Source organism: Musca autumnalis, unplaced genomic scaffold (assembly GCF_047663935.1).
Source record: "Musca autumnalis isolate F117 unplaced genomic scaffold, ASM4766393v1 scaffold_3, whole genome shotgun sequence".
Taxonomy (NCBI): Eukaryota; Metazoa; Arthropoda; class Insecta; order Diptera; family Muscidae; genus Musca; species Musca autumnalis.
The window spans coordinates 210,227,263-210,240,070 of record NW_027411866.1 but is presented as its reverse complement, the minus strand read 5'-3'; the positions used below and the strand labels follow the sequence as shown (position 1 = coordinate 210,240,070).

General features: G+C 35.9%; 2 protein-coding genes across 19 annotated transcripts in view; one reads left to right on the top strand and one right to left on the bottom strand.

Annotated features, from left to right (window-relative positions):
• Nadsyn (NAD synthetase) overlaps window positions 1-12,808 on the top strand; it is a 443,475-nt gene that overhangs the window by 242,967 nt on the left and 187,700 nt on the right. Inside the window, exon 4 of one of the 3 annotated variants that reach the window (XM_073976472.1) lies at window positions 7,559-7,586. The exons of 1 other annotated variant lie outside the window; for it this stretch is intronic. The gene's annotated coding sequence lies outside the window, so the exon portion shown is untranslated. Of the gene's footprint in view, window positions 1-7,558; window positions 7,591-12,808 lie in introns of all 3 variants that reach the window. One more of the 3 variants, XM_073976473.1, reaches the window with a different exon arrangement.
• The window catches only part of Nna1 (Nna1 carboxypeptidase), a 411,438-nt gene that overhangs the window by 235,927 nt on the left and 162,703 nt on the right, over window positions 1-12,808 (bottom strand). The window lies entirely within an intron of this gene.

The window sequence follows — 12,808 nt, the reverse complement described above, 5'->3', positions numbered from 1 at the left end:
AAAAGCAAAACAAAACATCAACAACAACAAGGATGTGTAACAACAAAATAATGTGTACCAAGATTAAATCCCAAATTACAACATGTTTTGTGAGGATGAGTGTCCGAAAAAAAAACAAATACAATTACGTATGTATATACATATATGAATTTATATATGCTTCAATGAGTTTACATATTCTGCTATACATTGTTTTTTTTTTGTGCATGTTTGTGTGTTTGAACAACATGAATATGATGAAAAAATTAGAAAAAAATTAAATAAATAAATTTCCAATTATTTCATGCTAAGCGAAAATAAGAAATTAATTAAAATCCGTATACAAACATATTTTGTAATTAAATTGTAACAAAATAAATTTCATCAATATTATCACTGCCATATTGTGTAATTAGATCAATGGCATTTTTTTCATTATAAACTTGTTAAACATCAATATTTAGATTAAAATGTACATAGGTATTTTATTTTTAGTTTTGCTAAGCAACCCAGCAAAAATGCTTACGGAATATGTCCAAGGACAAGTCTTTAAGCAAAATAACGCTTTACGAAGAAATTCATAAATTTATTTATCTTTTATTATCCATGTTCCTTAGTGGAACATAGGACCACCTAGAAATTCATAAATATTCGTATATAAAATTTCCCGTTTTGGAATTTTTTATTTATTTTTTCTTACGTAAAAACCTTCACCTTGTTTTAAATCTGATGCCTGTTATGTTATGGTCTGATAGTCAAATTTACATATTCTCTTTCCTCCTAACACACACAGAAAATATAAGAGCACTTAAACTATGCCCTCCCATTAGGCAGGCACTAGGCACTTCACCTTGCCATCAGATTTAGTTAAGCTTTCTGCTTTTAAGCTGAGAAAGAAAACTGTTTTTTGTTTGTATTTGATTTGCGGGCACAACAGAAACAATTTCTTTAAACATAACATAGCTTGAAGATAGCAGACGAAATCTGTTATGCACAGAACACAAATCTATTGATACCCTACACCAATATACCCAGCAAAAATTCGGTTCCGTTAGTCATTATGTAACCCAATTGTTGAATCCCTTTTCCCACTCCGATTTAGATAACCCCAAAACATGGGTTTTGAACGCTTTTACAGCATCTTCTGGCTACGAAAATCGTTGACCACGCCTTTTTTCTTGATATGCTCGAAACAAATAAAGTCATTGGGTCCCCAGTCAGGGCTGTATGGCGGATGACCCATCAATTCCACGTTTTGTCCGGTCAAACAGGCATTTTGAATCGATGGCTTAGAGCTCGAATTGTCATGGTACTCTTGTTCGTTTTCTGAATTTCTCAGGATACTTCTGGCAAGCAAAAATTGTAGTGTTCGACTCAGATTTAATCGTCGTATGTTCTTCAAACCGTATTGTAGCCATATGATCATTTTAGCCGAAGAAACAGGCGAACATTTGCTTCCAAGTGCTTCTTACATGAACAACTTTCGTTGGATTTGGCTCGCTTTCGAAGACTTAAACGGTCGATTCCTGTCTTGTTTCGGACTCCTAAGCATAGATCCAAGATTCGTCGATTGTGACGATTTTATAAATGTCGTTTGAAACACAACGGTCGTTTTTATTCGCTTTTCTTTTCATTAATCAACAAGAGTCTCTTTTTGAGCGATTGTTCAATTTTTCTGGATCTAACGAGAATAACCCATTTTTAAGGCCAGGTGTTCATGCAATATCAAATGTTATTTGGTGGAGGAAATGCCAATTGCATTTTTTGCAAAGTGATTTTTTCAAGTCGCTGCACAGTGTCCGATTTCCCAAAAAACCTGGCCAAAAATCTAAAAAAATATCAATTTACACTAAAAAGGGTCAGATATTGTTTATAGGATCCCAGTGCGTGTAGTTATGAAAAAATATATACATTTCTTATTTAATAAGTGCGCATAAAAGCCGGTCGAAGTGACCCTATTTGGATTTTTTTTTAATATTTAAGTTGTTTATAAATCTATGATAATATGCAAAATAAACAACGGTTATTAAATATTTTCTTTTTTTAATTGTAATTAAAGGTATGTGAAACGTATTTAAGATGTTCAGTGTCGCCAATGAATTGTGCGTTCTTTAATAATTGATGTCCGTACTTGTTAATTTTTGTCAAGATTCATTTTCACAATAAATTATGAAAATAGTTGTGAGTAAGATCGAGTTGGGCAGTGTAATTTATCATTTCATAAAAAGGAAGGGGTTTTTTTTTACCAATTTCCATCGAAACATCCTGCACATATTTGCACTTTTCGTTTTTATGTGATATTTTGTCTTGCAGGTATATACAGATTTTCTTTCATTCAGAATGTCAGAATATAGTATAGGGTCACTTTCTGGCGTTTGGGCATAATTTAGAGTTTTGATATATTTTAAGACCTATAGTAAAATTTTATGGCGAACAAATTTCTAGAATATTTTGGTCTGATCCGACCACATTTTATAGGAGATTTTAAAGATTTGTGGAAAAAGGGACCAAAAGGACCCCTTTTATGACTCGCACGAGGGTTAATTTTTTAAGACAAATATTCCTTGCTTTCTTGTCAGTAAAGTTGCCAAAGACATTATACACCTAAAGTGCAAGGATTCCAAGTGATATTAACTCAAATATTTCCAAAACTTTAGAAATTGTGGAAGCTTGCACCCCTATTTTAGTTTCTTGGTTTTTTGGCAAAATTGATACCGATATTTCCTTAGTATGTAATGCAAATAGAGATTTCATTTCTTTGGTGACTTATAGTGAAATTTAGCTGAGAACATTTTTGTCTTTGACGCAATTCTTCTAAAATGATGTTTTGTATGGCAATTTTGCCAAAATTTTGATGAAGTACGACATTAACCCTAAAATGTTTTTCTAATTTGCATATTTCTGGAGTAAAGGTAAGATATAGTTTTGGTGTGTTCTAGGACCTATAGTAAAAATTGATGGCGAAGAAATTTGTAGAATATTTTGATCCGATAAGATCACATTTTATAGGAGGAGGGACCAAAGTTTTCGTGCAGCCCCCTTGTCTCTGTCGGCAAAGCCGACTGCTTCCATCGTTTTGGAGGGAGGAATCGTTCGATCGTATTGACTCGTCTAGAAATATATGTACACAATTTCTCCAGTTTGCTCATGTTTTTGGGCTTGATTCGGATCCCACTTATTTTCTTCTCTGCCATCTATGGTGAGTCCTTAATGACTGCGAAAACAGACCGATCCTAATTACGCTCTTTTGATGCTATTTTCCTGAGTCAATTAATTTTGCCCCCAATTGGTGGAAGTGATCTTTCAGTCTATCTTCTTCCCCATTCATGGCCGTGATGATCTCTTGGTGAATATTGTTACAAAAGTAACTGGTGCATTTCATTTACTGTACATGGATTTCCATTAATTTAAGAATTCTAAATTGTAGCGTAAATTTATAATACTACATTATTTATTTCCAGGGGATTATAAAGTATTCCTGATAGGAATTATTAGTATAGGTTCACGGCTTCCTTTATCCCCCATAGAAGCATACCTCTTGATTTGTGGAATTTCTGAAGTTTTAGCCCATTATCTTACCGAAATATCGAAAATTTGGAAATTAGTCTTCTTTGAGTCTAACAACTTTCCGCAACAATTTGTCGGTATAGAAATTTGGTAATTAGTCTTCTTCAGTAACAAAATGAAACTAATTGTTCCATTTTACTTCAATACAACTCGTGGTGGAGGATATAACAAGTTTGACCCGGCCGAACTTAACGTGCTCTTACTTGTTTTTATACCCTCAGCATTTATGCTAACGAGGGTATATACACTTTCATACGGGCAAAATGTGCCTCATCGAAATAATGATTTTAGACTTCAAGTATGTTTGGACGAAATGTGTTTCAGACAATTTGGAGTCGATTGAGCAATATCCGTCCGTCTGTCTGTCTGTCTGGCTGGCTGGTGCGCACTATAACTCTCGAACGGATGAACCGATTCGGTTCAAATTTTGGCTTTCGTAATATTTTGCCCAAACTTATTTTAAGTTCGAAGATGGGCTATATCGGTCCACTCCGTGAGCACAAATTTTCCAATGTTCGGAAAATTTGTGCTCACGATAACTCTTGAAGGGAGTAACCGATTTGGTCCATATTTAGCCCATCGTAAAATGTGTACCAGACTTAGATAATGTTTCAATATAGACTCAATCGGCCCACTCCTTCGGGTACCTCCCACACAAAATTTCGGAAAAGTTCAGTTTAGGGCCATCTCTCGAATCGCTCTGATTTCTGTTTTAGCAACTTGTTTTCACTGCCCTCCATACGACGGTACAAGATTCATTAGGGGCAAGTCCATACTTCTAGAGAAAATAGCCTGAAAGTTGCAAAAAACCTCTATGACACCGAGTGAAGTGGTTGGAGCGCAAGATATCTCTAGAACGGATCTGCCGATTCGGTCCAAATTTTGGCTTTAGTAATATTTTGTCCAAAACATAGTTTACGTTTGAAGATAAGCCATATCAGTCCACTCCTCCAGGTACCTCCCACACAAAAGTTCAAAAATGTTCGGAAAATTTGTTCATACGGTAACTCTTGAAGAGAGTGGCCGAATTGGTCCATACTTTACACATCCTAATATATCTACTGGATATAGATCAGGTTCAAATATGGACTATATTTGTCCATTCCATCCGGTACCTCCCACACTAAATTTCGGATAAGTTCACTTTAAGACCTGCTATCCAATCACTTTGATTTTTGTTGAAGCAACTTGCATTCGCTGCCTCAATTACGATGGTAAACGTTTTTTCAGGGGCAAGTCCATACTTCTTGAGCAAATATCCCGAAGGGTGTAAAAACCCCCTATAGCACCACCATATGTAGTGGCTGGAGATCCACTTAATGGTCAATGTAAATCCATTCCTTTTAGTATCTCCTCCGCAAAACTGTTGATCTCTAATTCTAATGAACATTTTTGTCGGTTCAAATTGCCAGAATTTTTAAAAACCCCTAAATACATACTTTTTTTGGGGAAAAATTGTTTCAATATATACAGGCTGAGGGTATATCTGTGTCGGCAAACCGACTGATACTTTTTTACTTGTTGTCTAATAATATTTCTACATTGTGACGTGATTCATTGTAACCCCTTCTGCTGTCTCTTATATATTATCTCTGCTCAATAGGTAACTTTCATTCATTCGTCAGTTAGTATGTGTGCAGGTGTATTTGCGAACCCGTTAGCATTTCGCCTGAACATTGGAGAACCACCTAGATCATATGCGTGTTCACGCTTGGCACGACGCACAGTGGTTCAGAATCGTTTTTTCCTGGTCAAAATTCTGTAACTTTTGAACGGATAGAGATATTTTCACAATTGTTTTTTTGTTAGACAGATAGCACAATCAGCTTTCCGGTGAATTATAAGCGGTCAAATTCGTTCGGGTAGTTGCAGAGGAATTCAATGTCAAATTTAAACTTTTGAATTTTTTTACTATTTTTCATCAAAATAGCAGTGCTTTTGTGTTTTTATATCTTCTTATATATTAAAGATGGTCAAACGCGTAAAAATAAACTATAAAAATTATTCGAAAAAAAATTAAAAATTTTTTTTTTTACAAATTTTTCACATTAAAAAATGCATTTTTTTTAAATTTTTTCAAAAATTAAAATAAAATGTTCCTTGGGTGTTCATAAAACTTATATAACTCATAAGAAAACTCATATATTCCAAAAAATTTTAATTTGTGTAAAAAAGCTGTAATTCGTATGGGAATTGGTATGGAAAAACAGACATTTTTACCCATGTAATTTTAATAAATAGAGTAAAGCTGTGTGCTTAGTATATAAAATTAACTTTCCGTGCTTATTTTGTTATTGTTTTTGTTGAACTCTCATATTTGTTTTTGTCTAATAATCTCTCTACGTTGTGACGTCATTCATTGTAACCCCTTCTCTCTGTTATTTATTACCTCTGCGCCATTAATTATTCGGTTAGCATTTTCTTCTGAACATTGGGGAACCTCCTAGATTGAGGAGAAGCTTAGAACAGCCTATGCATCAGCGAGCGAGATCAAGTTAAATCTAATTGCACGTGATTAAGTTAAACCTAATTCCGTACCAAATTAAACTCCATTTTCCAATTGGCTTAATAATACTCTATATTCGTCTGAAATCACCCAATTTATTGTAATTTACAAAATCGAAAAGCTGTTGGTTGTGTATAGTTTGAAAAAGTATGTCGCACTTTCTGACAAAGCTTCTCAGATAGACGAGGCTCCCTTCTCGTTTGCTTTAGCAAAAGGTGAAAATAATCTGCCTATCAATTTCACATCATACTTTTTTCATTCTCTTAAAAAATAGAACTCCTACAATCTGGCACAAAATCCATTTCCTTTAAGAAGTTTTATTCATTAAAAGAGTGTGAAAAGTGTAAAACACTTTTCCAACACTTTTTAACTTCTTCATCCGTGCCATAAAAATATACAATCTTATCTGTTTTGTGGTATTTCTTTTTTTTATAACGCGTTTAATAGACGAAATTTTATGAGTTCTTTCTTCCTTTCTTTCTCTGCCTTGCTATTGCTGGCATTTCAATATTAAGACTTTAATTCGTTTCCTTTTTTTAAATATTTCCTTTTATTTTATTTTTTTGGGAAGAAAGAAATTTTCCTAATTTTTTCCATTCTCTCCTTTTGTGGTTAAGTAAACTTTCTCATTATTTCCACCTGGTTCCGGACAAACTCCTCCATTCCACACCTCATCATTGTGCATTTTATTTTTGTGTGACTGTTTGTGTACTTTTGAATTTTCTTTGGCAAATTTTGTGATGCTTGAAAAACAGTTTTTTTTTATTACTGAGGCAAATATTTTTCATAGTTTTTTTTTTCTTCTATGGGTCTTTAAAACCACCTTTGTGTTGATGTCGTTCGTTGTTCAAAAGAAGCTCCTTTCCTTGTTGTACTCGAGAAGACATTTCAAGTTGTACTTGAGTGCACATTTTCTTATTTTCTTCCTCTTTTCACCACACTGTTGTTGTTGTTGCTTCTGTAATTCTGTCTCTCTATTTCAAAAGTAAAATGAAAACCATTTGCAAAAAGTTGAAAAAAAGAGAAGAAGAGTCTTTTGTAAATTATTAAATGATATGCTGCTGCCGCTGCGTTGCTGCGTTTCAGTTGTAGAAAATGCAAAAAGAACACAAGAAGTGACTTTCCTGCTGCACTTTAAATGATCTAAAATGGACGACAAGGACTTTGAATAGGTTTTTGCTAAGCAAAAAAAAAGTTTTTTCTTTCTTTCTAACCTAAGGGCAATAAAAACTTAATAAATGTTAGACGTTTGTACTTTAAAGCGTAAAGCGTATTTGAAATATTCTCCTTGCGGGAAAATAAAATATAAACTAATTAGTAAACGTTTTAATGTTGTTGGCCTTTGTGTTTTTTTTTTGTGTGAATTAGAAAATGTTTACTACAAAGAGAGTTTGCAAAGCGACGAAATGAATTCAATTTCAAAAAAATAGAAGAAATTCTAAGACAATTGTGGTACCTTTATCTCACTTTCACAGTATCGCATTGAATAATTTTTTTTCTTTTTAGGTATTCAAAATTTGTGCCATTTATTTAAGTAAGTATTGAATATTTTAATTTATATTATCTTCTGTTATTTTTTTTGTTCGAGGCCTGAGGAAAATAATAAGTAAAAGGAAAGGAAAGTAATAAGTGAAAGGCTACACCCAGCCTATGATTGCAAAAAAAAAAAAAACAGTAACAGGAGTGGTGGTGGTATCGTCACCATAAATGCCCGAAGACGTAACCGACATGAAAATCGAAATTCGTTTTTTGACGTAATCTGATACGTAAAGCTAAAAAACAGCGATCCTATTCAAGAAATGGCATTTTGGAAAATGGGATAATATTGCAGATTTTGTTGTAATGGAGGATCTCAAAACTAAGCTGGTTTCAGTACTTATTACCCTTCGTATATGATCGATAATATCCCATACACTCGTCTTCATAAAATGAATATTCCATAAAACAGTTTTTAATTTTATAACGTTTTTTGCTTCTCCTGTAAAGTTTTCGTTTTGTTGGTTACGTTTTCCTGCATTTATGGTGACGATATATGGATCTCTCAATAAAATAATATTTTCGTAGGTGGCAAAAAAAAGTTTTCGAAGTTTGCAGCGCACACTGTTTCAGAATCGTTTTTTCCTGGTCAAAACTCTATTACCCTATTACATTTTGAAAACTAAATTTACAAAAAACAAGTAAAAAAGTATCGGTCGGCTTTGCCGACAGAGATATACCCTCAGCTTGTGTATATTGAAACTATTTTTTCCCAAAAAAGTCTGTATTTATGGGGGTTTAAACATTTTGGGCGTTTGCACCGACAAAAATGTTGATTAGGATTAAAGATCAAAAGTTTTGCGGAGGAGATACTAAAAGGAATGGATCGACATTGACCGTTATGGAAGTGGATCTCCAGGCACAACATATGGTGCAATAGGGGGTTTTTACACTCTTCGGGCTGTTTGCTCAAGAAGTATGGACTTGCCCCTAAAAAGCTTTTACCATCGTAATTGAGGCAGCGAAAGCAAGTTGATTCAACAAAAATCAAAGTGATTCGGTATTAGGTCTTAAAGTGAACTTATCCGAAATTTTGTGGGGGAGGTACCTGCAGGAGTGGACCGATCTGGCTTATCTTCAAACTTAAACTATGTTTGGACAAAATATTACTAAGGCCATATTTTGGACCGAATCGGCAGATCCGTACGAGAGTTATCTTGCGCTCCAACCCCCTCACACGGTGTCATAGGGTTTTTTTTGCAACTTTCATGCTATTTTCTCAGGAAGTATGGACTTGCCCCTGATGAAACTTGTACCGTCGTATGGAGGGCAGTGAATACAAGTTGCTAAAACAAAAATCAAAGCGATATGAGAAATGGCCCTAAACTGAACTTTTCGGAAATTTTATGTGGTACCCGAAGGAGTGGACCTATTGAGACCATATTGGAACCTCACATTACTCTGGTAGAAAGTTTACACTATAAAAAGTATGGACCAAATCGGTCACTCCCTTCAAGAGTTATCGTGCGCACAAACTTTCCGAACATTTTCGAACTTTTGTGGGGAAGGTACCGGAAGGAGTGGACCTATGTAGCACATCTTCGAACTTAAACTAAGTTTGGGCAAAATATTACGAAAGCCAAAATTTGAACCGAATCGGTTCATCCGTTCGAGAGTTATCGTGCGCTCCAGCCAGCAGGACAGACAGACAGACGGACGGACATGGCTAGATCGACTCCAAATTGTCTGAAACACATTTCGTCCAAACATAATTAGGGTCTAAAACCATTTTCATCGTATCAAAGTGTATATACCCTCCTTAGCCTAAAGGCTGAGGGTATAAAAAGTAAGAATAGAGCTAAAAATCATAAATATGCCTTGGTTTATTGTAGGCCTGTGCACACAACTGCATACATATTTTGAGATTCCCAACATACCAGTTTGTGTCATTTTATAAAATACCAAAACAAAAACAAGTGAGCAAAGGCTATAGTCGGGACGGGGCCGACCATGTGATACACTACACCACTACCCCTGTGCATAAGGTTTTCACTGGTAAACATTTCTTTTAGGGAATATAATCCGACTACCACCAAAAATAATATGCCTCTTTCTCTCTGGGACCCCCATAAGCAACCAAACGTTCGTGACCATCCGATCAAAATTACGACCTGTGGCTTGATTGCAAAAAATGGAAGAATTGGATGCATTACCGACTATTGTGGTATCTCCCTTGTTTGACCACCTTCGCCAACCTGCTTTACGCCATTGACAGGTATTGCCGTTGGAATACCCCTACTAAAAGCCTATATATTCACAAAGAATAAAACATTGAATTTGTCTCCAAATGAGTTTTTGCCCATTCCGACCCCTAAATATTATCCGACCATCATTAAAATCATTAAGGCCTCTTCCTCTGTGGGACCCCAATTAACCCCTAAAATTTCGTGACGATCCGATCAAAATTTCAACCTGTGGCGTAATTAAAAAAAATCGGAAAATGGGATGCATTATACACTATTGCCATATCTCTGCTATTTGACCATCTACGACAACCTACTTTACATCGTTGTAAAGGTGATATTTGCTACTTTCCTGGCCAGGTTTTGCTTTTGATATACCTCTTAAAGAAACAGAGATATTGGCTTTGAAATAAAACGTTGACCTTTCTCCAAATAAGTGTTTGCCCATTCCGACCCCTGAATATTATCCGACCATCATCAAAATCAATAGGCTTCTTTCCCTTTGGGACCCCCATTAACCCCCAAAATTCCGTGACGATCCGATCAAAATTACGACCTGTAGCTTGATTACAAAAAAATCGGAAAATGGGATGCATTATCGACTATTGCGATATCTCTGCTATTTGACCACCTACGACAACCTACTTTACATCGTTGTAAAGGTGATATTTTCTACTTTCCTGGACAGGTTTTGCTTTTGATATACCTCTTAAAGAAACAGAGATATTGGCTTTGAAATAAAATGTTGACTTTTCTCCAAATAAGTGTTTGCCCATTCCGACCCCTAAATATTATCCGACCATCACCAAAATCAATAGGCTTCTTCATCTGTGAGACCCCCATTAACCCTCAAATTTTCGTGACGATCCGATCAAAATTGCGACCTGTAGCGTGATTTCAAAAAAATAGAAAAATGGGATGTATTACCGACTATTGCGATATCTCCGTTATTTGGTTACCTACGCCAACCTAGTTTCATCATCATCATCATTGTAAAGACGGGATCTTCTACTTTCATAGTCAGGCTTTGCTTTTGGCAAATTTTCAACCAAAGCTGTGATATCCGTCAATATAATTAAAAACCCAAAAATTAAAATTGGGGTTTTATTTGCTACTATTGTGACATCTTCGTTGTTTGATCACCTTCAAGCACCTACTTTACATCATTCGAAAGGTGATATTTTCTGCTTTCATTGTCAGGTTTTGCTTTTGGTATACCCCATATAGAAGCTGAGATATTCGCTTTGGAAAAAAACGTTGTCTTTTTATCCACCTAAGTTTTTTGCCCTTTCCGACCTCTAAATATTATCCGACCGACACCAAAATCAATAGGTTTCTTCCCCTCCGGGGCCCCCATCAACATCCAAAATTTCGTGACGATCCGATCAAAATTGCGACCTGTAGCGTGATTACAAGGTTTAGATGGACAGACGGACGGACGGACTGACGGACGGACACACTTTGCCAGATCGACTGAGCTCGTCGAGACATTATTTTTGGTATATACAAGTATGGGTCTACGACCATTATTTCGATGCGTTACAAACTTTTTGGCCAAAACCAACTTATAATAACCTCCCCACATAGTGGTGTAGGGCATACATATTTATAAAAATGTTCTGCTTCTACAGGAGAAGCCTGTAGTTATTAGACATGCAGTTTAAAACTTTTTTGTAATATTATCTGAAGTACTATTTTGCCAAATCGGTTCACTCCTTCAGGTACCTCCCCCACAAAATCTTTAAAATGTTCGGAAAATTTGAACGGATCTGCCGATATGGTCGAAAATGTGGAAATCGTAACATTTAGTCTGAACTTGGTTTAAGTCCGAAGGTGAGCCATATCGGCCCATTCTCCCACGAAAGTTCGAAAATATTCGGCAATAACGGACTTGGGCCATACTTTGCACATCGTAGTATTTCAACGAGACATAGATCAGGCTTGAATATGGACTATATATGTCACCTCTTTCAGGTACCTCCAACACAAAATTTCGGAAAAATTGCACTTTAAGGCATGCGTTTGAATTCCTTTTGTATTTATTGTAATCTTACGACGGTGCCAGTCCTTACTTATTGAGCAAATAACCCGAAAGCTGTAAAAGTCCCTATGGCACTATGCGTACGATAACTCTCGAACGGATCAGTCTATGCGGTCCAAAATTAGGCCTTCGTAATATTTAGTCCAGACTAAGTTTGAAGAACTGCACTATCGGTACGCACCTTCCGATACCTCACTCCAATGTCACTATAATAGTACGCGCTATATCTTTTGAACGGAGCAACCGTCCAAACCAAACCTTTTGTCCAAATATAGTTGTTCTTCAGAAATCGGTTTTCTCCTTAGCGTTCAACAGTTCAACAATTTTGTTTAAGCGCATTTCGAAGAACCTTTGGAAAATTATACCGATGCTATTCTATGTGGTCCTGTATAAGCCATTTTATATTTTTCGGTGGCAAGTCCATGCTTCCTGACATCGTGGTCCAAAACATATAAGTTATACGATTGTTGTTGTTGTAACAGCATATAATGCTGGGTTGGCAGCCGCTGGCCGAAACACTTTTGGTTTCAGGTCAATCCGGTACGTAAGAACCCGCTGCCATGGGATTGATAAGTTATACGGTGATATAAGTTATACGGTGACCAACTGAAATGACTGGTGGACACAAAAGGAATGAATGAAATGAATCCCAAAATAATATCCACTTCAAAAATCGACTATGTCGGTCCAGTACTTCAAGTACATCCTCCGGAACACTTTTGAGCTTCAAACCAAATATACTTTTGTCGGCAAATTTCAAAAAGGGCTACAAAATCGGTAAGCCGTGGATTGGACATTGTCAATAGATGGACGTTTCAATTCACACAGGCTGAGGGTATACCTCTATCGGCAAAGCCGACTAATACATTTTTACTTGTTAGAACTTTTGGACAATTATGTCAGGAAGCATGGATCTGTTCACGAAAAACATAATATTGCATAGAAACACAAGAAGTATCTTTGGGGAGACTCTCATGGCAACCCCCGAGCAAGTGC